At 40.6% G+C, this 21960-nt stretch overlaps 1 long non-coding RNA gene across 2 annotated transcripts; it reads left to right on the plus strand.

Moving 5' to 3' along the window:
* Nucleotides 1-16140: 16140 nt before the first annotated feature.
* Nucleotides 16141-20356, plus strand: LOC147315215 (uncharacterized). Of its 2 annotated transcripts, none has more exons than XR_015124769.1 (6): nucleotides 16141-16377; nucleotides 17877-18008; nucleotides 18126-18225; nucleotides 18344-18587; nucleotides 18754-18911; nucleotides 19466-20356. It is a non-coding gene; the product is annotated as an uncharacterized LOC147315215 (long non-coding RNA). The 2 variants fall into 2 exon arrangements; XR_015124768.1 differs by having other exon boundaries at nucleotides 16143-16382; nucleotides 19466-20088.
* The last annotated feature ends 1604 nt before the right edge of the window (nucleotides 20357-21960 follow it).

A 21960-nucleotide genomic window follows, 5' to 3' on the forward strand; every position in this document is an offset into this window, starting at 1 on the left:
AAGTCCTGTTTGTGGCACATTAGTATATGTGAGGGGGCAAACTCCTCAAGATGGGTGCTGACCATGGTGGCCATTTAGAAGTCGGCCATCTTGGATACAACTTTTGTTTTTTCAATAGGAAGAGGGCCATGTGACACATCAAACTTATTGGTAATGTCACAAGAAAAACAATGGTGTGCTTGGTTTCAACGTAACTTTATTCTTTCATGAGTTATTTACAAGTTTCTCTTTGTTCACAGCCATTGACATGTCGAAGAGGTTAACACGTGAGGAGCGGATCGAAATTGTGTTGATATCTGGTGAATGCAGTAACCGGGTCATTGCAGCAGATTTCAGTGCAAGACACCCTATGAGACCACCCATCTCCCATGCTACAGTTAGCAAACTGCTTGCTAAGTTTCGTGAAGCTGGTTCAGTGTTGGATTTGCAAAAATGTGGACGCTTACCATCAGGTACTGTATCCTGGACAGGTGTGATACCACAGTATGATATCAAGATATATAACTAGCACAGCACTTTTGCAAGATTTTAGGAGATTTTTTTCATGCATTTGCAAATGTGTTTAATTTAGGATTTCTTTTTAACCAAAAAGCTTTCCATAGATTCAGTTTAAAAAAATCCCCCATAAATAATCATGTTTTGTTATTAGCCCTTTAAATGCAGCTTTTCCCAATAGATCCCAGTTCTTATCCCAGTCCTATTCTCCGAGTAAACGCTGCCTCTTGTGTCTTTTCAGAGAGCCAAAGCCCAGGAGTATTTTTCTTTCCCCTGGAAAACAAACCCTAAATGTGGACTCCTACTGTTTCATTTCATTTGCATTCACTTATTATCTTCTCCATGTGATGTGGATCCCTGGAAGTAATGCACCTGCAGTCACCTTAACATTAAAGTGCCTGTATTCATTTTTCTTGTTACATTGCTCCAAACCTTACCTTGTACAAAAACAAGAAGTTTTATTCACAAATCATAAAGGCCATGAAATAAACACAGATGCTTCCAAGTTTGTTGGCTGAAGCTTCTGTGACCACGTGTCCAACTGTCTCATTTCTTTTGCTTTAGAAGATTAAATGTGATGTATAAGTAAAATTATTTTCTTGCTCAGTTCTCTTTTCAAGTGTTCATGCTATCTGTTCCTGAGCTTGAGTTCTGTCTTTGGATGTTTTCATATAGTCCTTCCCATGGGCCAAGGATGACACGCTAACATTTTCTTTCAAAATAATGTAAAAAGGCAGCCATAGCTGTGAAGTTCCTGTTGGACACAGAGCTTAACCAAATTCAACCAACCATGATGCTGTCATATAGAAACAGTTTACAAGACTGTGTTCTTCCAATTTCCCATCACTCTTTGGATTTGAAACATGGATGATGAAATTATGACTCAACTCAGTTTCAGTGTTTTCATGTTTGTCATAGAACAAAAAGTATTCGTAGCAGTGTGCTGTGACCATGCCATGGCTCTCATCACTTCATCCTCTGTCTATTAATTATTACATATAATTGTTCCATCTTCATATGTTTCAGTTTTTTGCTGGAATTCTGGTTAGATTTAAGGACTAAGACTAAGTGGTTGGGTGCATGACAACATAATGGCTCTTTCAACAGCAAAGATGACGTATGCATATTTTGATATATGATATAGCTCAATGAGAAGAAAGGAGTGATTCTCTTAAATCTCAGATAGAGACTTCAGCAGAAACCAGTTTACAATTTGGATTTGAGAGACAGACCCCTCTACTTTTGCGGTTTGTTTTTGATAAAGCTTGTATTCAAGGCTAGAACAGGTGACCGTGAACCTTCCTGTAGTCATGCTGCTGTAGTTTCAGACTGCTGTGATGCACTGAACAGTTCTTTTCACTTTCCTGATATTTCTATACCACTGCTCCATGTCTTTAAATCCTTGTCTTCTCTCTCCCCTAACCTGTGATTTGCCCTTTTTCCTTATCTTCTCTTTCCTATTTCCTCATTGTCTCTGTGCCCCCAGCCAGTCACAGCAGCTGGCTGCTCCTCCCTGAGCTTGGTTCTGCCAGAACTTTCTTCATGTTAAAGGGGAATTGTTTGATTGTTGGCGTTTTTTTCTGAAAACTGTTGGATTTTTACGTAACAGTATAAATCACCTTGAAGCAACGCAGTTATGATTTGGCGCTATATAAATTAACTGGAAAACTAAATCTGTATTAGAGTTCAGTTTGGAGTTCAAATAAGGAGTAGTGATAGGTTAGTAGCATGGACCAATGTCAGGTGTCAGAAACTGTGGTAGAATATGGGAGGATATGTGTGGAAATGTAAGTGCAGCTTTGCTCTGAACAGATTTGTCAAAGCCAAATTTCCAAAACAAAAAAATAGTCCAAGAAAATCTCATGGATGGCAACGGGTGGTTTGTTTCAGAACGCACTTCCACTTGATTCTTTTCGTGTTAAAATATAGACCAAAAATCAACCCAATAACTTCTTACAACTTAGACGTAAATGAAAGTTAACCTAATCTGGTTCCACAAGTTCAACAAGTGGTCCAAAAATCTTTTTTTAAACCCTCTTCTCACCCCACCTGACATTTGACAAACAAAACAAACATTTCCACCACACTCCCACAGCGAGATCTTCATCCTCTAAGTCAGCGGTCCCCAACCCCCGGGCCTCGGACCGGTACCGAACCACTGCTCTAAATAATGGGAGGGTCCAAAAGTTACCAAACTAACCATAACTTTTCCAAAAGTAAAATTAATTACAGATTTAAATGGCAAAAATAGCTTCAGCATCTATTTTTCAAGAAAAAACAATAATGGATATAAAGTATGAGTCATAGAAATTCAACAAAAATGGCCACAACAAGACTGTCTAAAGCTACAATACACAGCTGTCACAGTGGGGTCCACCGGTGCACTTTAAACAAAAAGCGAGCCTTTATTAGGGCTGATGAAGTGCAAAACAACATGCCTGAACTAAAACCTAAAATGGAAACACTAGAAATGACTATGACCACTATAAACATGATTTTGTGCAGACACGAAAGAAACTATGAAATACAAACATGAACTACATACATGAACATGCCTTGAATAGAATCATGTAATACGTGGGACTTGACATGACAGGGGTAACACAGATGACCTGACACTGAACAAAGGAAGACAGAGGACTTAAATACACACACGAGGAGATCAGTGGAAGTGGAAACAAAGGAGAAAACAGCTGACTGGAATAAACATAATGATGGCAAACAGGAAGTGAAACTAAATACAATGAACAAAGAAACACAAGACTCTTTCAAAATAAACCAGGAAACACTGAGAGACGTAGACCTGGTAACTAACACAGAAGACAAGAACTGTCTCTGAGCAGTTATGGACTGGTATCATATTATATATGTTTTTGCTGCTCTGTGCTGGTGCAGGTGTGTGTGCGCTTGTGTCGGTGCGGCAGTGACAGGCACCTTCAGGCCTGGTGGGTGTGGCCCTGCCAGATGGTTGGCCACACCTAAAGATCATCACACACCTGCAGCTGATCAAGCCTCATCGGAGGAGCTACTTAGGAGTGTGGTGGAGCTCTCTCCGACACTGGATCACTATGTGACAACCCGTCAGTGTTTTCAACACATCAGTAAGTGCAATCCTGCCGCAACATCTGCCTCTGTTATTTCCCAGAAGGAGCCTGGAAACGAGAGGGCAGCAAGCACGGGGTGCATGGACACTTGGAAGTGAGGACACAGGGCACGGACACTGGGAGGAAAACAAAGGCACAGGAGTCTGGGGCGCACAGGGATTTATGGTTGTGTATTATTTACGTCACTGTAAATTATACACACTACACACTGTTTGTGTCCTGCATTTGGGTCCTCCTTTACCTCAACATCACAGGGTGCCAGCGCAGCCGTGACAAGAACAGACTCACTGAAGGGGACATAGATGGAAACCTAAACTAGAATAAAACTCAACTATAACTGATAACGACTGTGTTGAGTCTGTTCCTTCCCATTCCATGCAAGGCCACCTGGGTTGGCTGGAAGACTGTTTACTTATCCTAGCAGGGCGAAGGACACTGTCTCAGCTGAACTCTGGACACACACACACACACACATACATATACACTGATATGCACACACTCATCCCCCCTCCCTTTCCAAACGCCTTCGATGCTTGTTCCCTCCTGGGAACACGGCGGGTCTGAGCCCGCGCTGGAATGGTAGCGCTGGGCAGGATGGCTGCTGTGTTTGCTTCGGATTACTCCTCACCCCCCACCCGACCCTGTGGCTTGTCACGTGCTCCATAATGTTGTGCTGTGGACATTTATGTGCTTTTTTGTGCAGAGGAGTTTTTTTGTTTCCTGTTCTCATGCTGTCCTACCAGGAGCCCAGCATGAGTAGAGGTCTCTTTTTTACCTCTTGAACTTTCCCATTGTAGTGTATATTTCAGTGTTTTTTTTCTGTAACACTACCGATCTCCAACCTGTATCCCCATGTGATGTCTGTGTTGTGTGTGTAAGGTCGGGGGGGCAACTGCAGGGCAACCTGCACATGGCGAATAAAGCCTTGATTGATTGATTGATTGATTGATTGATTGATTGATTGATTGATTGACTAAATCCTAGACCCAGCCCCTGACAGAAGCTGCTGCAGTGGCGTATCATGTAATATGGTATGTGTCAAGGTTAGTGACATGCATCACCATAACCTTTGATTTCTTACCTGAATGGTCCATCCATCGATTACTTTTCTCATTACCTTTATGATGCCAAAATTGAAGCTTGTACAGCCCTGGATATTTGTTGGCTTCAGTAACTAGTCTTTTCGAAACACAGTCGCCTTAACAGTTATCAAACTCTCCTACAGAGCTACATTCAGGATTATCCGATTGCTACACTCCCTCTTTCATGGGGAGGAGGGCGCCCTTTAGCTTTTTCTATAGGAGTGTGTACAACTAATAATGGTTGTTAAATGATCCAATTTGAAACAGGCGATCAAAATGTAAAACACTGCCACTAAAAGTTGTGTAACTCAACTAAACGCCATCCATGTTATAAATACACTTCTAGAAAGTCCTCCTGGGCAGAAATATCTGCCGGATGTCTGCCAGGTAAAATCTAAAAGGTGTGGGGGGATGTGTAAAGGTAACGCTACCCCAGCCAACCCCACTTTCAGCTCCTCTTCAAGCAGCTTCATTGGAGCAGACAGAGGTTAAGCACCTTGCTCAGGGGCACTTCAACACTATTTACTGAGACAGAGCAGCTTTGGCTGATTTCCCCTGCCATATCGGAGCTTTGAACTGTGACCTTCCAATCACAAGCCCACTTCTCCAGGCCTTGGGGCTGAGAGTGAACCCCACCCCTCCCAACCAGACCTGATTAATGTAAGAGGGTAAAGTGGATGAGACAGAAGAGGTAGAGGTTATTCTTCCCCCTCTGTCTCGTTGCTCTCTCTGTCTTGTTGTATCTATCTGTCTTTGCCACAGGCTACTCTGTATTATAGATGTTCACTATATGTAGCTTTCCCTCAACATGGATTAAAAGTTCATTTAATCTAAGCTCTCTCTCTCTTTGTATACGTGTGACTGTTTTGTTCCACTGAATCCTGAAGGCAGTGTGTTACTATGTTCATCCTGGTTAAACCAGGAGGTCAGCTCCTGTCAGCCTCCCCTCTGGTTTGGTTGGGGAGTAACCTACATGCAGACATGTTTGAATGCAGCGCAGGGTCCTGTTTGAAGTATGTATCATGAAGTTCAGCTGCTTTGACTTCTGCTCCTGCTTGAGGCTTTAAAATAATAATGTCATTCCTTAACATTGCATCTCAATGATGTGACTAGCAAAACATGTCCTGCACTTAAAATTGCCGCAAAGGCAAACACGACTGAAATTTAGGAAATGTTTTTCTGCTTGTGGTTTGTAGCCTCTAAACCAGCACGACAGAGAGGCAAGCATTGTGCTTTGACCTTCTGGGGACTCTTTTCTCTAGCAGGTGATTAAAAATGGTCAGCTGTCTTTGCTCATGTCTGTTTGCAGCCCGCCCAAAGTCACCAGATGTGAACAACAATGTAAATAAATGTTCTCAGATCTCTGCGATCATGTGTGAGATCAAGCAAACATGCTATTACTTAGTCTTAGGACACATTTACGTCATAATTTTAAAAAGAACTTACTCTTATGAATGTATGCATTTATGTCTTCACTGTCTTAAACCCATTTTTATTCTTTGACTTCTGATCTCAGCCAGACTTAGTTTTTCTTGTAATAAAATTAATTATCAATTAATTAATTAACTAATTTCTCATGTCTTATGTATTTTTATTATTTAGTCCCAGTGCACAACACTTTGCGTCAGCTGTGGTTGTTTTAAAGTGTTTTATAAATAAAGATGATGATGTCTGTACCCTATTTCCTCCTTAACAGGTGGGTCAGTCTCAAAAAAACTTTCACAAATGCAGCGACTGTTAATATCTATGTTCTAAAAAAACATATATTATGAAGCTCATCATGAAGAGCAATTTTACATTCTCTGTTTGCATTTGTTTCACGTGTCTGTGTCACATGTTTGATGTACGTCTAAAATTTCACGAATCAGAATTTTGTTTTAATCACGTTTAAACATGGAATAAGGAACTTAAAAAGTGCTGCAGGCTCTGCTGAAAAATCATAATTAAGATGAGAAACAAGCACTGTTGGAACCAAATGGAGCCACCACCTGATCTGAAGGGTAATTTTCTGGTGTTTTCTTTTTTCTGTAAAATCACAAAAACATTTATATCCCTTGAAATTTCAACAGAACCAGCGTTTGTACACTGCTTCTACTGGAAGGTTTTGCCTGTTGAATGTTAGCATGTTGTTTTGGATATTTGCTGATGTGATATTTTAAAGGTGTTGACTAAACAACATAGTAGAAAATAACTTGTGCAGTATCTGTCTGTGAAGGTTCTCAGTCATCCAGGTCATCGTAGTCAAAGGAGCTTGCAAAGAAAAGCGTCTGGACTAGACCTCTGCCTCACCACTACATATTTCAAATATAACGAAGGCTTTTACAGACAAAAACATGGCTGTGCCATGGGCTCCCCCGTGTCACCTATTGTAGCCAACCTTTACATGGAGGAAGTGGAAAGGAAGGCTCTTGGCTCTTTCAAAGGAAGAGTACCCAGCCACTGGTACAGATATGTGGACGACACCTGGGTCAAGATCAAGACACAAGAAGTGGAATCCTTCACTGCGCACATTAACGCTGTGGATAAAAACATCAAGTTCACCAGGAAGACACAAAGGACGACTGTTTGCCTTTCCTGGACTGCGCTGTGCACATTGAAGAGAACGGCAACCTCAACATTGAAGTTTACCGGAAGCCCACACACACGGACCAGTACCTCCTCTTTGACTCCCATCACCCTTTGGAACACAAACTTGGAGTAATTAGGACCCTACACCACCGGGCAGAACATGTTCCCTCTAAGCCTGAAGGAAAAAAGAAGGAACACACACATGTAAAGGAAGCACTCAAAACGTGCGGCTATCCTAAATGGGCGTTCTTAAAGTCAGCAAAGAGGCACAGAAAAGAAGACCAGACACCAGCGAGGGAGGATAAGAAGGACAGACGCAACAACATTGTCATCCCCTATGTAGCCGGTGTATCAGAGAAACTCAGGAGAGTTTTCTCCAAGCATGACATCCCGGTGTATTTCAGACCCAGCAACACGCTCAGACAGAAACTGGTTCACCCGAAAGACAAAACGCCAAAACACAGACTTAACAATGTGGTGTTTGCTGTACAGTGCAGCGAGGAATGCCCAGACCTCTACATTGGAGAGACCAAACAGCCACTTCACAAGCGCATGGCACAACACAGAAGAGCCACCTCCACAGGACAAGACTCAGCAGTCCATCTGCATCTTAAGGATAAAGGACACTCTTTCGAGGATGCCAATGTTCACATTTTGGACAGAGAGGACAGATGGTTTGAAAGAGGAGTGAAAGAAGCATCTATGTCCACTGTGAGCGACCATCTTTGAACAGAGGCGGGGTTTACGACACCAACTCTCTGCCATCCATAATCCAGTTTTGAGATCCCTTCCCAGACGCCTTAACGCCCACTCACATCCTGGGCCATCTGACCTCAGGAAATCGCATGATAAGGTGGGGCCAGGTTTCACAATGAACACACCCGAAACTCTGGCTGATTGGGACCCACGCCCATTTTCACACCTTGGCTCAGGCGATTAGAGGATCATCAGGGGTCCTTTTGTCCCTCTGTGGGGGGAAACTCCCACTAGGTTTATATCTGGGACTCTCCACCATTTGACCTTGTGCAGTATCATTACTATAGCTTATAGAAAAACCCAAATTTGTGATTCACACACCGTTGCTGCAACATAACATCCTCATTTCCAGCAACCTTAGATGGCTGACACTTTTCTGCAATAAATCATGTCATTTCTACCAGTGAAAAGGCTTCAGTCAATAGGTGAAGGCCTATTTCTCTCATATCCAGAAAGCAGAGACCTCAGACAGAAACTATTGAAGAGTTGAAGTGAGACCGAATGAGGCAGCGAGATGGAAAGCTGTTCTGTTTTCCATCTCCCCTTCATATCGATTTGTTCTCCGTTCTGCTGCCGCTGCCCTTGAGACTTCTGTCCCTAACTGATACTTGACTGTGTTTTATCACAGTGGTTACGGTAACATTTAAAGCCATAATTATCACGAGATACAAACACAACATTACACAAGACAAATTCCATGGAAGTTTAAGCTCTCCAGTCACACAGAACAGGACGCAAATGGTTAATGGCTTCAATCACCCAATCACACACATTACTAATGTTCACACTGCATCAGGGGCAACTCAGGATTCAGTATCTTGCCCAAGAATACTCTGACATGCAGACCGGGGGAACTCGGGGTTGGTAGATGAGCATCTCTTTCTCCTGAGCCACTGTGTGTGTGTGTGTGTGTGTGTGTGTGTTTAAGTCAAACATGGTCCAATTTAAAGGAGAGAGTGGAGTGCTAAGTTATTAGCTAACACTAACAAATCTCGGTGAAGAGCATCCATAAGCTGTATGGGGGCAGCTTGCTAACCACACACACAAACCTGCTAACTGGTGCTTTATAAAAGAGTAATAAAATATCAACATTTCACTTATGGAAGCTGAGGCATGCATTTGCTCTGTTAGTTAGGTAATTGCAATTAATCCCACAAGAATCCCAAATATTTAGTCAATAATTGTATAAAAATGCATTAAAAAACAGCATTGGAGCGCTAACAGGTCCCGTTCTCCAGCAGACAGCTAGAGCTCAGCTGTCACATCTCAAAGCAGCCATGGCATCAATAATGTAGAAACTGAAACCTTCATCTAATTTAAATGGATGAGTTTTCACAGAATTTAGCCCCATAAAGATGTCACAAGGGGCACAGCTACTTTTTAAACCGGGCTCCAAACATATGTATTTCTGCAGTACATTTTTACGAAGACCGATTGGCTCTTTGAATCTCCAGTGATCGTCTGAGAACTGCAGCGTTTGCTCTCTCTTGTGTGCTTGGCTTTTTTTTTTCAGCCACAAAGGTCGCTGCTTGGTGTGACGCTAATGCCCCCAAGTTCCCATTAATCCAGTGCACACAGCAGACAGCAGAGTTATTATTTGCCTACACACCCAGAGACCAACTGTCCCTGTTCTGATGGACTTTCTGTGTGTTAATGAGTTTGTCTGAACAGTGCTGCTTTTCACAAGCCTAATGCAAGACACAGTTAGTTACTGCACTTCTGGAAGGAAATTTTCCAATTAATTTACCAGAACCAATTAGCTTTGGAACTCAGGGGCAGCTGTCCTCTTAGCCCAGCTGGGAATCTTATCTGTTTGAGAAATAAATAAATCATCACATCACTGTGAGTTTTGTCTAACTTTTCAGTCTCACTGCGAACATATTTAAAAATAATGTTGAAGGGATTCTGGAATGTCCTCCAACATATTAAGCTTATAAGTCAGTGTATCTTTGGATGCATTAAAATATCAAAAAAAACCTTTTGGTCCACATTTTCTGTGGTTTTTCAAACCAGACAGTCTGAGTGCTGCTCACTGACCATGTGCTGCAGACTGCAGTGATGAGCCTGTAATGGAACTATCACCCTCTGAGAGCAGATGGAGAGCGCAGAGGCTCTGAGAACTCATGCAGGTGTGTTGTGTCTGTTGCAGTGTGTAATGCATGTTTGTATGTCTGCATCTCACGGTTAAAGTGAAAGAGAGGCAGAGACAAAGGCCATACGTACAGGCATGCTTCTCCGGCCTCTCTGAAACCGAGCTAAAAGGGGTTATCTGGCGTTGGTGGTGCGGGTCAATCTCTCTTCCAGTCTTTTTGTTTTCCTTTTTCATCTGCACCACCTGTTCCTCCCTTCTCCCGTGGTCTTTAATCTTCATCCCCCTGCTGCAGGAGGTCTGAGAGCGCCCTTCGGGTCCTTAGCAGGGGGTCCGTGTTAAAAATGAACCTTCATGATTGGAAAATTAAATGAAAAAATACTTTGAAATTCACTAGGCATGTTATTTTTTAATGTTATTTTTTTAAATTACACCTACACTCACAGTATGAGACTGATTATCATCCTTTGATACAAATGTTTGATGTTAACCTAACACAAACCCGAGCTGCGGAATGTATAAGAGCTCAAAAAGTGACGGTTCTGGAAAGTGGCATGCATTCAGATCTACATGAAATATCACTTTTACTCTACAAACATATAAACAATAAAGGTGACTTAGAGTTGGAATCATCCAAGCAAAAAGTCAACGTCCTTATTTTATAATCAGAATAGTACATAAAAGTGTAACAGCAGAAAGTCTTATTTTGGAGTTCATGGTTGGAGGCTGAGAGCCCGACAGGCAGTGTTTGCTGCTCGTCATTCCCCGTCTCTCTCCCTTCCACTTCCACTGTCGCTCTTAAAAGGAAGGGATAAAATATGCAAAAACATGCTCTGTGCTCGGTTAATGACAAGAGGAAGCGGCAGATACTTTTCAGACAAAACCATCTGCAAGAAAATAAATTCACTTTCAGATTCTGGTTTAGATAAATTTCACAACAGCCTCATGTTTTGTTTCTTAACTGCAACAATTAAGCATTTTGAATTTACAACAGCTGTTTCATTCAGCTGTTCGTTCTCTTAGTGCCTTCCCCTCGATGCGCTGCAATATTTGGAGCCATCTATCATGCCAAAGCAAGTTAAACAAACTTATAATTATTTACCTAATGTCTTATTAAATTATTCTTCAGACTGCAGTGTTTCTGTGCTGCAGAACACTGGGCAAATAACTGAAGGAATACCAGTTCTCTGTTGTGTTTTACAACAGGAAATTTATGTTATACAGACCAAAGGATTTTAATCTGTTTTTCTTTTTGATGCCTTTTTGTTTGCTGACCACTTTGGAAATATGAACCTCAGACCCACAGACAGCAGACATTCAGGTTAGAGGTGAGGATTCATGTGCGTTGTCGGTTTTTAAGTTAAAACCTTGAATTTAATTGGAAAAAATCGGCAGATGAAGGGTTTTGTTACAACAGTCCCCCCCCCCCCATCTCGCGGCATCTGCAGAGTGTTTGCAGTGCAGCAGCTGTGAGGAAACGTGCATTTATTAGCACACAACATGAAGTCTGTGATGATTCAATATAGAAATCAATAGATACCCCATCTACTTGCCTAATAACATTAGGCAACATCCTCAAACTTAACAGTAATAAAACTGAAGTTTTACTTGTTGGTACACCATCTGTCTTAACCAAATCCCACAGCTTTTCCATTAACGTTGAAAATTCTCCCACCCTTCCCTCCCCTCAGGTTAAGAGTTTGGGTGTCATACTTGATAATACTCTTTCATTCCAGTCTCACATTAATTACATAACACGGTCTGCTTACTTCCATTTACGTAATATTCACCGACTCCGTCCCTTCCTTACTCCCCATGCTGCTGCCATCCTTGTCCATAGTCTTATTACATCCCGTATTGATTACTGTAATTCCCTCCTATTTGGTCTCCCTAAAAGGTCCCTTCATAAACTCCAACTTCTTCAAAATTCTGCAGCTCGGGTCATAACTTGCACTCCGTTAAGTGCTCATATTACCCCAGTTCTTCAGCAGCTTCACTGGTTGCCCATAGAAGCCAGGATAAATTTTAAAATCTTACTTCTTGCATACAAGTGTATCCATAAATCTGCTCCTTCATATTTGTGTGAGCTGCTCCATATCACCACTGTTTCCCGCACTCTCAGATCATCATCTGCTATTCATCTTACTGTTCCGTCCTCACACCTTATCACTATGGGGAACAGAGCTTTCAGTCGCTCTGCTCCTCGGCTCTGGAACTCTCTTCCTCCTGCACTAAGAAATATTGACTCCCTCTCCGTATTTAAGTCACAGCTCAAAACACATCTGTTTAAACTGGCTTACTCGCTTTAATGCTGATTTTATCTGTTGTCACGCTCTGTTTTGTAATTTTAACTTATTTTATGTATTTTATGACTATTGTTCCTTTTATTAATTGTGTTTTTTGTAAGGTGACCTTGGGTTTCTGAAAGGCGCCCTCAAATAAAATGTATTATTATTATTATTATTATTAGCTTTGAACATATGCATTCCCGGCCATGCCTGCTCTCCTTCCGAGGACATCGCTGTGGGCCAAAGCTTCACCGTATCCTCGTCTTAAATCGGGTTTTCATCTTGAATTCACCCACATTGATGAACATGAAAACTCTGATCTTCACCTCCTTTTGTACACACAGAATAACTCCAGTGCATCCCCGGACACACATGCATACACAGTTAACCTTCTTAATTCAACGACAGTGGAGCAGAATGATGCAGTATGGCCCAGAGCAACTCTCAATCAGTGGAGTTCAAGTGATTAGATGAAGCCGGCAGCAGTGTGACAAACGGGGCTGACGGCCGGCCTCGCCCCCGAGAGAAGAGCAAAGGCTGCAAACGTTTCCCCAAACTGTCAGGAAACATGCAGATGAGAGACGGAGGGAGTGGACGCTTCGTGCTGAAGACGTTCTCCTCTGTGATACAGACACATTTAAATCATTCCATTTAGGCTAATAAGGATTGTTTCTTACATGATTAATTAAACACCAGGTGGAGCAGAAACTCTACCCTAAAGGTATGGATAATTTACACGATGATTTTTATTAAAATGTTTGAAAAAGTGGGGTCTTACTTCCCCCGCTCCCCCGTAATCTTTTACATATTCACTAAGTCTCCAGATCCATGAGGATTGATTTGTGATGTGGGGCAAAAAAGTATTTAGTCAGCCACCGATTGTGCAAGTTCCCCCACCTAAAATGATGACAGAGGTCAGTAATTTGCACCAGAGGTACACTTCAACTGTGAGAGACAGAATGTGAAAAAAAAATCCATGAATCCACATGGTAGGATTTGTAAAGAATTTATTCGTAAATCAGGGTGGAAAATAAGTATTTGGTCAATAACAGAAATACAACTCAATACTTTGTAACATAACCTTTGTTGGCAATAACAGAGGTCAAACGTTTACTATAGGTCTTTACCAGGTTTGCACACACAGTAGCTGGTATTTTGGCCCATTCCTCCATGCAGATCTTCTCGAGAGCAGTGATGTTTTGGGGCTGTCGCCGAGCAACACGGACTTTCAACTCCCGCCACAGATTTTCTATGGGGTTGAGGTCTGGAGACTGGCTAGGCCACTCCAGGACTTTCAAATGCTTCTTACGGAGCCACTCCTTTGTTGCCCGGGCGGTGTGTTTTGGATCATTGTCATGTTGGAAGACCCAGCCTCGTTTCATCTTCAAAGTTCTCACTGATGGAAGGAGGTTTTGGCTCAAAATCTCACGATACACGGCCCCATTCATTCTGTCCTTAACACGGATCAGTCGTTCTGTCCCCTTGGCAGAAAAACAGCCCCATAGCATGATGTTTCCACCCCCATGCTTCACAGTAGGTATGGTGTTCTTGGGATGCAACTCAGTATTCTTCTTCCTCCAAACACGACGAGTTGAGTTTATACCAAAAAGTTCTACTTTGGTTTCATCTGACCACATGACATTCTCCCAATCCTCTGCTGTATCATCCACGTGCTCTCTGGCAAACTTCAGACGGGCCTGGACATGCACTGGCTTCAGCAGCGGAACACGTCTGGCACTGCGGGATTTGATTCCCTGCCGTTGTAGTGTGTTACTGATGGTGACCTTTGTTACTTTGGTCCCAGCTCTCTGCAGGTCATTCACCAGGTCCCCCTGTGTGGTTCTGGGATCTTTGCTCACCGTTCTCATGATCATTTTGACCCCACGGGATGAGATCTTGCGTGGAGCCCCAGATCGTGGGAGATTATCAGTGGTCTTGTATGTCTTCCATTTTCTGATGATTGCTCCCACAGTTGATTTTTTCACACCAAGCTGCTTGCCTATTGTAGATTCACTCTTCCCAGTCTGGTGCAGGTCTACAATACTTTTCCTGGTGTCCTTCGAAAGCTCTTTGGTCTTGGCCATGGCGGAGTTTGGAGTCTGACTGTTTGAGGCTGTGGACAGGTGTCTTTTATACAGATGATGAGTTCAAACAGGTGCCATTCATACAGGTAACGAGTGGGGGACAGAAAAGCTTCTTACAGAAGACGTTACAGGTCTGTGAGAGCCAGAGATTTTCCTTGTTTGAGGTGACCAAATACTTATTTTCCACCCTAATTTACGAATAAATTCTTTACAAATCCTACCATGTGGATTCATGGATTTTTTTTTTCACATTCTGTCTCTCACAGTTGAAGTGTACCTCTGGTGCAAATTACTGACCTCTGTCATCATTTTAAGTGGGGGAACTTGCACAATCGGTGGCTGACTAAATACTTTTTTGCCCCACTGTATATGGGTCTTATTGGAGTGGCTTAACCTTGCCTAACCTCTGGGTATTATGCACATTATACTGTAAGTAATTTTGAGTACACAAAGGGTAAAAATAATCATCATGCACATTAACATGATGAATATTAAATAACTATTTTAGAAAATGATATAAAAAGGTTGGGTCACTCCATAAAGGGGCCCAGGCCCTCAAAAGTGCAGCACATTTACAGTGTAAGATGGGAAAGTATTGATTTCTGGAAGGTAATTAAACTGTACTTAAAATTAGTTGACGTTCTTAAACTCACTGATTACATCATTTGTGTCTCCTGTCTTGTGAAATACCTGGAAGTTTAAGCCCCAAAGTTCTGTTTATTTTTCTACTAAATTACCAGGACATTACAAAATAGTTACATTTACTCGTGTACACTGTAAAAAAAGTCAGTAAAATATACAGCAAAACACCGTCAAATTCCAACGGTAATGGAGCATAAAACCAAAAACTTCCTTTTACTGTATTAAATAGATTGAATAACCGTTAATTGTGAGACTGGATAAAACTTTGTTTTTTACTGTAATAAAATGTTGAAATTATAAATATTTTCTGTGAAAACAAATAAATATGCATACATTTTACAATTACATATTGTAATGTTGAAAATGTCTGAAAAACTTAGATTTTACGGTATTATTTGAGTAAAACTACATCTTTTGGGGTTGTGCACATTGGAATTCACAGTATAAAGCTGTAGATTTTTAAGCAAACAAAAACATTCATTTTTACAGAAACAAGATGTTAAAAAATAGGGTCCACCGTAATAATACAACCAGTACATAACATTAAAAAAAAGCAAATATCAGCAGTGAAAGACAATAAAACTGATAGTATTTTTATTTTTTTTTAAATTCAGATACTGATATACAGATTAAAAGTTAGGCCTGCAGTATATCATTGTTAACCTTCTGATAAAAAAAATCAACAGCAAAAGAAGATGTTAAAAATAAAGTTTATGGTTGTGAATAAAATTGATTTCAATAATCTTTTTTAATCATTATTTTAAAACAACTTTATGTTGTTGTGTTTCACGCCATATTATCAGACCACCTTAAGTGGGTCGGCCTTAAATTTTGAATTTGTGTGATCGCTGTTGATTGGTAGCTAAACTGCTGGTAAACTGTGTGTACAGACGTTTTACGTTCGAATTGCAGAGAAAAAAAATCTGGTAGCAACATTGTGCAGTATGAGCGAACCATTTCACCAAAAAAGGGGGAAGCAAGGAAAGACGTGGCTGCAGCGGTCTGCAGACGTGACTTCTGATCAAATTCGAACCTCCTAAAGAAACAAAGAGCGACGTTACATTGCGGGATGACGTCACCTGAAAATGACCAATAGCGTGGCGCGCTGCTGAGCTGTGTGCCAACCGCTCTTTTTTTCATGCAGGAGACTCAAGTTGGCTTCGCTAACGGACACAGTTTTGAACTCGTATATTAGCGCCATTTATTGCTGCTTGGACCACAGCATCTTCGGAATTTGTAGACATCCTGGCAGCTTACAATTAGTTCGAGGTGAGGTGAGTACATGCAACTTCAAGTTATCTCTGTTATAAAAATCCACCAGCCCAGCGTTTATAGATAATTTTAGCAGTTCGTTTTTTATGAGTGAGGTTGTGAATTTAGTTAGCATTTGTGAGTTGAGTTAGCATTACTGTCGCGAGGGAAGCATTGCTCTGGATTAGTTTCTGTATTTGGCGTGCTTAATTCGCTAGGGAGGAATTACCAAAGTACATGGAGTTATGTTAACGTGTAATTTCTGTGGTAAGGTAGTTCAGTCATCAAGGGGCTACGTGCTTCATTGTAAACTGCATCGGAATGAGCCACGTTGTTTCTTTCGGTGTATTGAAGCAGGCTGCAAGCAGACATACACCAGGTATGGCGCGTTTAAGGCTCATTTTTACCGAAGACACTCTGCCCCCACCCATGTCACTGGTGTGGTGGTGGTTTCTTCGTTTACATGTGCAATGGCGATGTGTGAACGTCAGTGTCAGAACTCTAAAGAGTTAATAGCTCATCTGAAGAGCCATATTGTGGAAGGACACGTGGTCACTTGTCCAGTAAGAGGATGCACAAATACCTTTAGAGTTAAATCATCTTTTACTGCTCACATGTCACGTAAACACAGAGTTTTCAGACAGCAGCATTGGTGATTTATATAGAGAGTCTGCATGTCAATCATCATCTGTTCCAACCACATCAGATGACTTTGTACCCTTGATTTCCGAGCCTGCTGCACAGTCTATTACAGATGAAGATAACATGGAAATGCCCCCTGAATTCTGTGATATTTTTCTGAGAAACGTTTCACTATTCTACTTAAAATTGCAGGGTCAGTTTCTACTGCCTGCTTCAACCATACAGAACATTGTAGAGGAAATGCAGAACATGCATGAGTTGGGACAGACATACAGTTTGGGTAAACTTGCATCACTGTTAAAAGATGACACATCATTATCAGAGGAGGACATCAATAAAGTCTGCGAGTCTGTCAAAAGCTATGATCTTTTTTCTGCATGTCATACCGGGCCATTGAGGACAGTGCACTCCAGAGCTCAGATCTTTAAAAAAGCCTTCAACTATGCGGAACCAAAGAAAATATTTTTAGGGAGAGATGAAAACAGAAAAGATAGGTTTGCCTATTATGTGCCTTTAAGAGAGACTTTGAGATGTCTGCTAGAGTCTGATCTGTGGCAGAAATCAGAAGAGCCCTCTACTGAGCCTCCTGCTGATGTTCTGTGTGACATAAGTGATAGTAAGCTGTTTTAAATAAAATGATTTTTTTGGTCAAAACCCATTGACTTAATTGATTTCTATCCATTAACATCTTACATGAAGTATGGGTACCAAATGGTTCCATTGAAACACAGTGTGCTGTCACAATAATGGTGCTGTTAGTTTGGTACTTACGAAACACTGTATAAAAGTGTAGTATCAAGCAAGATCAGCTTCATATTTTAAGACCAAAGGTACCACTTGGTGTAAATTGACCTTTATTCACATTCTTTTATCAGACATCTTGGAAATGGGGGACAGCATAAGGAGTTCCATTACTAAGGTGCTGCCGGACCTGTCTGCCTCAATCCTTGAAATTGTACTGGAGGCACTACAATCATTAGGAGTGGAGACATCTGAGAAACAAACCAGTAAGTATTATGATTTCATTGCACAATAGCCATGAAGGGCTTTCTGTTTTTTCGATTATGCTTTGGCCAAGGTCCAAAAAGTACAATTAATCTATTGTTTGTGATATTGTTTTACAGCACCAAATATGGAAATTTCAAGCCAGGCCAGCATATCGTCTCCATCTGTTTTAAGGTTTAAGGGTGGTGGCACAGCTAAGACCCAAGAGTCTCTTTCAAGGTTAGTAAAGTAAACAGATTCAAGAAGATATTTTACACATTTCTTTGTCGTCTGTCTCTAAATCTTATTTTGTCTTTATTATGATTAAAAAGGTTTGTTTTGTTCCTGCCCTTTTCAGACACTGAATTTGAGCAGAAACCATAAGGATACTCAAAGGACCTGTGACTCTCAGGAAATGGTGAGATTTCAGGTCATAATCTTTTTTTTTTTTCCCATTAAATTAATTTTCCTTTTCCCCTTTACAATATTGCTGTTTTGTTTTTGTAAACGGCATCAAATGAGAGGGACCGATGAAACAGTTTCAAGACAATGGCAGGAAAAACATGCTGAAGATTGAAACAAACCTTGGCTGGAAATATTTGGTATGTGTTTTACCGTAAATCAAATTGTTGAAAAACATTCAGCTACACTGCAACACAGGGAAACTTGATTTGCACTTATTTTGTTACTTTAATTTCTTGTCTCATTATTTTTGTCAGTTATTATTGTTTATGGTGTATGCCCTTCTTGTTTTCTTTCTGAATGCAGAAGGTATCTAGCCAGTCCACAATGAAAGCTTCGTTGCACCCCATGAGTCTTCTGGCAGAAATGATGGCGGCTGTATTCTTTAGTTTCCCTAAACATCACACCCTGCCTGTTTATACGAGGCTCTTCAATTAAGTCTGCACCCAAAGATTCAATAAGAGGTAAGCAGTGGTATTATTCAAGTTTTGCTAAAGAAAGATGGACAGGAGACACTAATCTTAATCAGCCGAGCTCAGGTTCATGTCCAGGTGAGCAGTTTCATACGCTATAAAATGTAGATTGAATGATAGGTCTCATCACCATGCATTCAGCCATTAACTTCAAGATTTAAAGTATAACTATTGCCAAAACGCAACCTGGGCTGTGTGTTTTTTTTTTTTTTTTTGTTTGTTTTTTTTACTGTATCGATTTTGATGTGCTCAAATTTATGCCCCGGCCCCCTAGTATTCCCATTCACTGGCTATTGACCACAAAATAAAATCACGGTCAATCTCAAAAACGGCTCGTTTGTTGTAATTATGCTTTTAGATATATGTTTGTCTCGTTTACAGCCCAGCCCAGGTTGCATTTTGACAATAGCTATCCTTTAAGAACTGTATATTTTACACTTAAGAAATCATTTATCATTAGATCTGTTTTTGGCAGCACGTTTTGTTCATTTCTGTGCATTTTGCTCAAGCACTGATCAAACTTTGTCCATTTTTTTTTGCTGCAGAGGGGATCCTGCCACTCCAAAGTGAACTCCTGATGGACATTGAAGTACTCCTGCAGAGCTTGTATCTTCAACACCATGCGCATTAGAAACTCCACCGAGTCCTTTCCTTCACCAAGGCAGGACCCAGTGACTCATTACTGTTGATAGGTCAGGGGCAGGTAATATTTTGTTTCATGTTTATTCATTCCTCCATGGATTACCAGCCATATATATGGACACATGCTGTATTCTCAAGATCTATGCTGTTTTGTAGGAATAGAGAAAATGATATGTTTAGTCTGTTTTCAAATGGTATGTCAAATTTTCTCATTGTTTATCAGTAATATTCTCTACCTTGGTTGTATATGAGCATCTTTAGATTTTTCTATATTTAGCGGTTGCAAATGTAAAATGTACGGTAAACCATTTATGTTCCTCATATTGTACTGTATTTTTAGCGGTAAAATACCGGCAGCTGTGGTTGCCAGGAATTTACCGTAAAATGTATCTGGTCAAAATAAAATGCTGTAATTTGTTATACAATTTCACTGTGTTTTTTACTGTCAAAGGTTTTAATAAGGTTTAACATATTTCTGTTATTTTTACAGTTATTTACAATAATAGGGTCTATCCTATTACTGTTAAATTAACAACAAATTACTGTAAATATTATTATATTATAACTTTTTTTTTTACTGCAAATATCCGTAAAAAGCTATGGAAAGTTGCATTTTTTACATTAAATTGCTGTATAATTGACAAATATATTTGTTTTTTTTCTATCATGATTTTGGTAAAATAATACGTTGTCTACCTTAAAAATTAGGGTTACAAAACCAGTATACCGTATTGTCTTTTACAGATTCCACATTTTTTACACGGTATATTCCTGGCAACCACAGCTGCCGGTATTTTACCGTAAATTTGACAGATTTTTTTTTACAGTGTACTACCTAATTTGTTCACAGTATTTCATTGTTTCCTGTGAAAACCTGACTTATTACTCCATTTAAAGTACACTTTCCTTTATATGTAAATTTATGTAAATATAGTTACAATGTAACTACAAATGAAATGACGTCCATTTAATTACAAGGCAAATACACCTGTGCTGTGAGCCATATTACCACATGTCCCTGACACTGTGTGGAGGACAGCTGTACTGGATTAAAGTACAGCTTAAGGTCTTTCTCCCTACCTGCCAGTCTCTCTTGTTTCTGCACATTGGTTCTCCTAGTTAACCCTTGATTATTTCCAAGAACCATGATTCCTGACTACAGGATCAACAGGAATTTCGTCGATGCCTTAAATGGAGGGAAAAGAAGTGTTATGTAAAATGCCTGAAAGGTTTTAAATGTGCAAACCAACTGAGCACACCTCAAAAAACAATGAAAAGTGACATCATGTTGCAAGATAGATCTAAGCCCCATTTACATTTTGACAAATTGCCACCGTGGAGTATAAACCAAATTGCTTGTTGTCATTTCTGTTTGCAGTGTAGTTATGGAGAAACTAGCACTCAGAGATCAGAGATAATAAAAACGAGCTCAGCAGCATAAATCACGTCGGACATTCAGATACGACTGAGTTCTCAAACAGTATTTCTCACACAAATTAATTACTTGTGCCCGTCACCATCACCTGATGCAAAATATTCACAAGTAAATCATATAAACTGTGCATGGAGAAGGATTTTTCCTCTGTTCTCTCTCTCCGAAATGTCAGAGGCATATAGTTGTTCTTGTTTCCACTGTAGTGACTGAAACATGTAAGTACTACTTTTCTAACTACTTTCTGCACGTTATTGCAGCTTAGAAATCGAATGTCTGTCATTTTTCTTTCGCTGCGAGAGTACATCAATCTCCCTCTCAGGTGGCTTTCATTCTTCAGGTGCTTTTAAATTCTTGACACATGCACATTGTTCTGCTGCAGAGAGTAATTTACTACAACTGCTGTTGCAATAGCAATGGAAGCATACACTTTGCATTTTTGTTCCAAGCATTTTTAACCAGATTTTAACTTTTGATAAGTGAAGGCTAGTCAAGCTTTGTGAAAAGCTCCAAACAAAGAGAGTCAGTCACACAAATCATGTCAAAGTGGTTTGAGTTAGCCTCATTTAAACAAACAGCTACTCTCATGAGCCTAAAGCATGTTAAGCTAACCACTGTAACACAGGAAATGAATGGAGCTGCATTCCTTTCTTATAATCAGAAGAATATTGGCTAGTTTTTCAGGTATCAACCGTGTTGGGGACATCCACTCTCATTTACACCACACAAGGTCCTCATGTCTGCTCTGACTTGAGTAAATAGTTCATGCATCTTAACCATTAACCATTCAGACTGTATGAAGAAAGCCAAGTTTCGATGCAGCTGCTGGGACATACCAAGTTTGGAGGAGTGAATCCCCTTATGGCCCAAATTCTGAGGACACCAGTGAGAGTACTGAACCGTGACATTCAAATGTTGCAGTCGCAGAAAGGACCAGTGTGTCGTTGACTTTATTGATTTATACCC

Source organism: Aulonocara sp. 'chitande type north' Nkhata Bay, linkage group LG14 (assembly GCF_057382095.1).
Source record: "Aulonocara sp. 'chitande type north' Nkhata Bay isolate Kocher_YH1m ecotype deep benthic linkage group LG14, A_spYH_male_GT1.1, whole genome shotgun sequence".
NCBI lineage: Eukaryota > Metazoa > Chordata > Actinopteri > Cichliformes > Cichlidae > Aulonocara > Aulonocara sp. 'chitande type north' Nkhata Bay.